Source organism: Nycticebus coucang, chromosome 5 (assembly GCF_027406575.1).
Source record: "Nycticebus coucang isolate mNycCou1 chromosome 5, mNycCou1.pri, whole genome shotgun sequence".
Taxonomy (NCBI): Eukaryota; Metazoa; Chordata; class Mammalia; order Primates; family Lorisidae; genus Nycticebus; species Nycticebus coucang.
This window is the reverse complement of record NC_069784.1, coordinates 40,851,326-40,859,979: the sequence shown is the minus strand read 5'-3', so window position 1 is coordinate 40,859,979 and position 8,654 is coordinate 40,851,326.

Here is an 8,654-nt window from a genome sequence, read left to right as displayed (position 1 = left end):
ATACTTTAAAAGCAGTCCTAAGAGGGAAATTTATTACAGTAGATGCCTACATCTGAAAAACTGAAAAAGCACATGTCAACAATCTAATGAATCATCTCAAGGAAATAGAAAAGCAAGAGCAATTCAATCCCAAACCTAGCAGAAGAAAATAAATAAATAAAATTAGATCACTATTAAATGAAATTGAGAACAAAAGAATTATTCAGAAAATTAATAAAATGGCTACTGAATTAGTGGTGGGTTTAGCAGTTTGTGTTTTTGTTTTTGTTTTTTTTGTAGAGACAGAGTTTCACTTTACAGCCCTCGGTAGAGTGCCATGGCATCATACAGCTCACAGCAACCTCCAACTCCTGGGCTTAAGCGATTCTCTGGCCTCAGCCTCCTGAGTAGCTGGTTGTGTTTTAACAGGCTCTCCAAGTGATTTTGATGATGCCTAAAGCTGAGAATTGTTGCTAGAACTTTTTCTTCAGAGCATCTCAATCCTAGGGAATGCCTTTATAGCCTTCAGTTGGACACAACTTTGTTACAGATTTGTTAAGAGGGAGCCCGCATTTCCAGGAGAGGAGGCATTCTGACCATGATTGAGCCACTGTCTCAGTTGTCTCCTAGGTTTTACTGAAGAACTGGGACCATGTATGCGACAGATCCATCTCAGTCTACCACGTGTAATGAGAATCAAGGAGAAAGGACTCCAGCCACCTCTGGCTGGGGGACCCTTCCAAGAAACATCAATTTGGGGGCACAGGGAAGCAGAAGGAGACTCCAGGAGCCAACAAAGAGGTCAGGAGCAGTGGAGAACCTGTACAGAAGGTCCTATACAAAAAGGAAACTTCAACACCTAAGCACAGAGATAAGGTAATTTAAAGGAAAGGAAGAAGTGAAAGGGAACAGTAGGGGAAGGAAGCAGACAAGAAAAAAACACTCATGAGGAGGAACCAATTGAAAAATCCTGGAAACATGGAAAACCAAAACAGAGCAACCCCCACACACATAAGGGATCATGAGGTAGCTACTACAGAGGATTCCACCTATAAAGAAATGTTAGATATTTCAGAAAGGAAATTTAAAATGCAGATGGTAAAAACAGTAAAGGAAATTGCTGAGAAAGTGGAAAATAACCAAAAGGAAATCCAAAATCGAAACCGAATAAGGGATGAAAAATATGAAGACTATAGAAAGGATAAGCCTTAAGGAATTGAAGGAGTCCATCAGGAAACTTTTTTATTTTATTTTATTTTATTTTTGAAACAGAGTCTCGCTATGTTGCCCTCAGTGGAGTTCTGTGGCGTCACAGCTCAGAGCAACCTCAAACTCCTGGGCTTAAGCAATTTTCTTGCCTCAGCCTCCCAAGCAGCTGGGAGTACACACCCACCACAATGCATGGCTATTTTTTGTTGTAGTTGTCATTGTTGTTTAGCTGGCCCAGGCCAGGTTTGAACCCACCACCCTCAGTGTATGTGGCTGATGCCATAACCACTGTGCTATGGGCACTGAGCCTCATCCAGGAACTTAAAGAAGCAATAGAGAGTATCAATAACAGATTAGACCATAGAGAAGAAAGAATCTCAGAGCTAGAGGACAAAGTTCTTTGGCTAATACAGACAGTTAAAGAGGCAGAAAAGAAGAGAGAGAAAGCAGAACATTCACTCAGAAAATTATGGAACTTCATGAAGCATTAAAATGTACTAATTATAGATATCAAAGAATTGGAAGAATAAAACCCAGAGGAATAGAAGCCTTATTGGAGGATATCATAAATGAAAATTTCCCAAGTATCAACAAAAACTCCAACAAAATCCTCTCAGAGAGATATTCAACCCCAGGTCATCTCAATTCAAATAGAGCATCTCCAAAACACATTCTCATGAACCTGTCCCAAGTCAAGATGAAAGAGAAAATTCTGCAAGTATCCAGGAGTAAGCACCAATTGACCTACAGATCAATCAGGGTGACAGCAGATTTCTCAGCTGAAACTTTTCATGCCAGAAGTCATCTAACTTTAACCCTCTTAACAAAACAATTTTCAGTCCAGAATTCTGTATCCTGCTAAGCTAAGCTTTAAAATTGATGGAGAAATTAAATATTTTACTGATATGAAAACCTTAAGGAAATTCACCACAAGACCAGATCCACAGGAAATACTTATACCTGTTCTTCACATTGACCATCACAATCATATGAAAGATGAATCACAACTATAGCCTAGGATGAAGGAGGGAAGGGGAGGAGGAGGGAAAAGGAAGGGGGATGGGTCAATAGATGCAGGGTTAATAAGGGGACCTCATCTATGGAGCATATTGCAAGTACAAGTTGCATCTATCTGGTGTAGAACACAAATGTCTTAACACTGTAATTGGGTAAATGACATCCTAATTAACATAGTAGGATGTAAGCACTCCAATTTGTACAAATAATCAACACAATGAATCCCATAATGGCATAAATGTATTCATGATCTATATACAAATGACTTAATAAAAAACAAACAAACAACAAAAAAAAAAAAAACAATGAACCACCAGCAAACTAAAACATCCAGAAACTAAATAACAAAACCTAGCTTCTGCAATGGCTGAGAGTATAAAACTAAGCAATGGACTTTCACAAAATAAGATGAATAGTATTCCACCACACTTATCAATTCTCTCAATAAATGTTTTTGTTTGTTTGATTGATATTTATTTAGGCAATCCACCCACCTCAGCCTCCCAGAGTGCTAAGATTACATCCTTAGCCACTGTGCCTGGCCTATCAATTCTCTCAATAAACGTGAACTGCTTGAATTCCACACTGAAGAGTCACAAGCTGGCTGATTGAATTAAAAAAAAAAAAAAAGAAAGAAAGAAAAAAGAAAGCACACATCATCCATATGCTGTCTTCAGGAAATATACCTAGTTTTGAAAGACAAGACTCATAGTGAAAGGATGGAAAACAATATTGCAGGCAAATGGAAATCAGAAGAAAGTAGACATCACAATCTTATTTTCAATTACAAGTGGATTTAAAGCAACTAAAATTAAGAAATACAAAGATGGTCACTTCATACTGGTCAAGGGAACAATGCAATAAGAGGACATTTAAATTCTAAATATTTATTCACCCAAGTTAAATGCTGCCAGATTTATGAAACAGAACTTAATTGGTTCTGAGCAATATGATATCCTATAACACCGTAATAGCAGAGGACTTTAACATCCCTCTTGCAGAGCTGGACAGATCCTCTACACAGAAACTAAACTAAGATACACAGGACTTAAACTCAACTCTAGAACAATTTGGATTAATAGTCATATTTCCTTAAGAAAACATCTATTATGGTGTTGTAGGGTATCATGTTCAAACCACTGAGAGTTCATTTCATAAATCTGGGAGCATTTATGTTGGGTGCATATATATTTAGAATTGAAATGTCCTCTTGTATTTTTCTCTTAACCAGTATAAATCTGGGAGCATTTATGTTGGGTGCATATATATTTAGAATTGAAATGTCCTCTTGTATTTTTCTCTTAACCAGTATATTGTGACCATCTTTGTCTTTCTTTTATCACTTTAAATCCACTTGTGACTGCAGTAAAATTGCAACCCCTCCTTTCTTCTGATTTCCATTTGCCTGATATATTGCTTTCCAACATGTCACCCTGGATCTTGTTTTGTCCTTCAAGGTTAGATGTATTTCCTGATGATCTCATATAGTTAACTTGTACTTTTTATCTAGTCATCCAGTTGTGCTTTTTATTGGGGAATTTAAGCTATTCACATTTATTGAGAGAGTTGATAAATTCAGTAGAGATTTGTTGTCTTATTTGTGGAGGTGTGATTCCTAATTTTATACTTGGGCCATTGTAGAAGTGAGGCTTTGACCTTTCCTCTCCTAGTGACTTTATTTTGTTGCTGGTCTATTGTGATGATCTGTGTGTAGCATGGGTTTCAGTACTTCCTGCAGGGCTGTTCTTTTTTTTTTTTTTTATTGTAGAGACAGTTTCACTTTATTGCCCTCGGTAGAGTGCCGTGGCGTCACACAGCTCACAGCAACCTCCAACTCCTGGGCTTAGGCAATTCTCCTACCTCAGCCTCCTGAGTAGCTGGGACTACAGGCGCCTGCCACAACGCTCGGCTATTTTTTTGTTGCAGTTTGGCCGGGGCTGGGCTTGAACCCGCCACCCTCAGCATATGGGGCTGGTGCCCTGCTCACTGAGCCACAGGTGCCGCCCTGCAGGGCTGTTCTTATAGCAATCCTCAATGATTGCTTGTCAGTAAAATATTTGAGTTCTGCTTCAAATATGAAACTTAGTTTGGCAAGATACAGGATCCTAGGCTGGAAGTTGTTTTGTTGGAGTAAGTGGGAGCCCAATCTCTTCTGGCTTACAAAGTTTCTGCTGAGAAATCTGCTGTCACCTTGATGGATCTGGCCCTGTAAGTCAATCAGTGCTTACACCTGGTTGCTTACAGAATTTTCTCTTTTATTTTCACCATGGCCAAGTTCATATGTCTAGGAGTTATTCTGTTGATATTGAGGTAAACCAGAGTTTAATATCCATCTAAAAGGAGTGTGTCTGAGACTTTGACGGTTCTTGAGAAATTTTCAGTGATGATCTTCTCCAGTAGGGCACCCATGCCTTTAAGTCAATCTTCTCCTTCAGAGATACCTATTATTTTTGAGTTTGTATGCTTCATCAAGTTCCATAATTCTCTAAGATATTGCTCATTTTTTATTCTCTTCTTTTCTGCCTCTTTAAATGCCCACATTATCTCAAAAGACTTATCCTTTACCTCTGAGATTCTTTCTTCTCCATAGTTTAATCTGTTATTGATACCTTCTACTGTATTTTGAAACATGCTTAATGACTCCATCAATTCCTTAAGCTCTGATATATCCTTTCTAATTTCATCATGTCTTTCATTCATTTCTTGGGTCAATTTTTAGATTTTATTTTGGTCATTTTCCATTTTACCTTCAATTCCCTTCATCATTTTTGCCACCCATACTCTAAATTTCCTTTCTGTTATTTACACAATTTCTTTTTTTTTTTTTTTTTGTAGAGACAGAGTCTCACTGTACCGCCCTTGGGTAGAGTGCCGTGGCATCACACAGCTCACAGCAACCTCTAACTCTTGGGCTTACGTGATTCTCTTGCCTCAGCCTCCTGAGCAGCTGGGACCACAGGCGCCCGCCACAACGCCCGGCTATTTTTTTGTTGTTGTTGTTGCAGTTTGGCCGGGGCTGAGCTTGAACCCACCACCCTCAGCATATGGGGCCGGCACCCTACTCACTGAGCCACAGGCGCCACCTACACAATTTCTTTATAGATGAGATATTCTGTGGTAGCTGCCTTGTGATCCCTTGGGGGGAGGAGTTAATCTTTTCTAGTTTTTTGTGCTGCCAGAATGTTTTTTTTTGTTTGTTTGTTTGTTTGTGGTTTTTTGGCCAGGGCTGGGTTTGAACCTGCCACCTCTGGCATATGGGACCGGCGCCCTACTCCTTGAGCCACAGGTGCCGCCCATGCCAGAATGTTTTTATTGGTTCCTCATCATATCTGTTTTCTTCTTGTTTATTTCCTCTCCCTTCTTTCTCCTCTCTCTTGTTTCTTCTCCTTAATTTTCCTTGTCTCTGTGCTTGCATGTTGGAGTGTCCTTTTGGTATAGGGACAAAAGGGATAGATGGGAAAAGAATGAGAATGGAGAAAAGGAAAAATAGAAAATAAAATACATAAAACAGAATGAAAAAGAAAAACAGAAATATAGTGGTTGGGCAGGGCATGGTAATCCAGACCAGCAATCTGCATGATTCTGGGGGGGCCAGGGCAGAAGGGTACCCTGAGGTCAGAAGCTTCTTACCAGCCCAAGCAAAAGCAAGACCTCATGTCTGGAAATTATAAAGGAAAATCAGAAGTGTGTCACAGCAGGGTCCTGCCAATCTGGTCCCTCAGAAGGCCAAAGCTAGAGGGATGCCCTTATCCCAGCAGTCTAAAGCCTCCATAAACTCAGCCAATGTCATGGTACCCCAGGCCTCAGAGCAAGGCTCTGTCTCAACAATAAAAACAACAACAACAAAAAAAAAATAGAACAAAACAGACCAAATTATCATTTGGGAAATTTATAAGGAAAAGGGGAGAAAAGGAGAAAAATGTCCACAAAAAGAAAGAAAAGAGAGAGAAGAGAAAAAGAAAAAACAAGGCAGAAACACAGTAACAAAGATAGAAACCTTGATATTGATAAAAATAAAAATAAAACAAAATATTTGGGCAGCACCTGTGGCTCAGTGAGTAGGGCGCCGGCCCCATATACTGAGGGTGGTGGGTTCAAACTGGCTCCAAAAAATAGCCGGACATTATGGCAGGCACCTGTGGTCCCAGCTACTCGGGAGGCTGCGGCAAGAGAATCGCCAAAGCCCAAGAGCTGGAGGTTGCTGTGAGCTGTGACGCACTCCACTGAGGAGAAAAAGTCTCATTTTGCTGCTCTCAGTGGAGGCAAAAAAAAAATATATATATATATATATTTAGAGACAGAGTCTCACTTTGCCACCCCCAGTGAAGGTAATATATATATGGGAGGGACTTAAAAAATTAAAAATATATAGCACAATATATATATGCAATATGTAAAAAAATTAAAAATATATAGCTATACACACACACACACACACACACATATATATGCATATATTGCCTGTGTACTAGGTAGTGCTCTGGGGGTTTAGGAAATAAAAAGCAAGCTTGCAATCTACTGTTTCTCTGTGTGATGCTGGTAGGACATTCCAAGCTAGTTGCCATAGAGACCCAGTTTTGTTTTCCTAGTATATTTGATTTTAAGCTGACTGTGGTTGCTTGTCGGGTAGGCAGAAGATTCTATTCCGCTCACCCAAGGGTGACTGCCTGAGCCCAACAGGCAGAGTCAAAGCCTACCATGTGCTGGAACCCTTTGGGCTCTTTCTTCCCTATGGCTCTCCCACAATGATGGCATCCTGGCTGCAGGTGGCTGAGCTGTCCAGAATCGAAACCTGCCCATTGTGCACCATTCAACTTTGCATGCCTTCTCAGGCCATCCCAATGCCACTTGTGCCAGCTCCAACATTCAAAAAGCAGAAGGGTACAACTTCCTTGTCTTCAGCCCTATATCAAAAGGCTGACTTCTGCAGGCACACAGGCATGTCCTCTTTGTGCAAGTTTTTCAATGCGCCTGAGCTTCCAGGTTCTTTGATTTCTTGCTGTCTCACTGTGTCATCAGGGCAATGATTCTGGGCCAGACTATCCAGTAACAGGGGGCTGGAGGGCCCTTGTCCTGATATTCCTGAGAGTGGTTGGTGAGAAGAGATGTCTCTAGTCTACCATTTTGGAGACCTCTCCCCTAAACTTTTAGGTTTTTCTCCTTCTACTCCACTAAAACAAATCTTGTCAAGCTCACCAGTGACTTCGTGTTGCTGGATCCATTGGTCAACTGTCAATTGTCTTGATTTATCCAAAAAATGTGACTTCATGAATCATTACTTTCTTTGAAAAAAATGTTTAAACATTTCGTCATGGAAGCATTGCATATGTATTGTAGAAACTTAGAAAATATAGCAAGCCAAAATGTCAAAAATTAACGCTTCATGCTACCTTCATCCAGAGTTTACCTCTTTTAACACATTGGTATGTATCCTTTTGGATTTTTCTCTGTGATATATATATATATATATATATGTTTATATATATGCACACATTTTTACCAAAATAAGGTCCTTATTTTTACAGTTCTGATTCATGCCTTTGTTTTTTTTTATTAAATTATAGCTGTGCACATTAATGCAATCATGGGGTACAATATGCTGGTTTTATATACCATTTGAAATATTTTTGTCAAACTGGTTAACATAGCCTTCACTGTATTTTCTTAGCTATTGTACTAAAACATTTATACTCTACACTTAGTAAATTTAACATGTACCCTTGTAAAATGCACCATAGGTTTGTTCCCACCAATTACCCTCCCTCCACTGATCCTCCCCTTTCCCCTCCCCCTCTTCTTGGGCTATATTTGGGTCATAGCTATAAATTGGTTTCATAGTAAGGCTGAGTACATTGGATAATTTTTCTTCCATTCATAGGCGCATGGCCTACACATACATGAAAAAATGTTCATCATCCTTAATCATCAGAGAAATGCAAATAAAAAGCACTTTGAGATATTATCTAACTCCAGTTAAGATTAGCCCACATCACAAAATCCCAAAACCAGAGATGTTGGCATGGATGTGGAGAAAAGGGAACACTTCTGCACTGCTGGTGGGAATGCAAACTAATACATTCCTTTTGGAAAGATGTTTGGAGATCACTTAGGGATCTAAAAATAGACCGATCCTTCAATTCCTCTACTAGGTATATATCCAGAAGACCAAAAATAACTTTATAACAAATATATTTGCATAATAATGTTTATTGCAGCCCAATTCATAATTGCTACATCATGGAAGAAGCCCAAGTGCTCATCCCATGAATAGATTAATAAATTGTGGCATATGTACACCATGGAATATTATTCGGCCTTAAAAAAGATGGAGACTTTACCTCTTTCATGTTTACATGGATGGGGCTGGAACTGATTCCTGCCTTTGAATTTAACAACATTCAGCTTTTCCTAGCAATAACTTTTCATCTCTTCTAATACTCTAGCCAAAT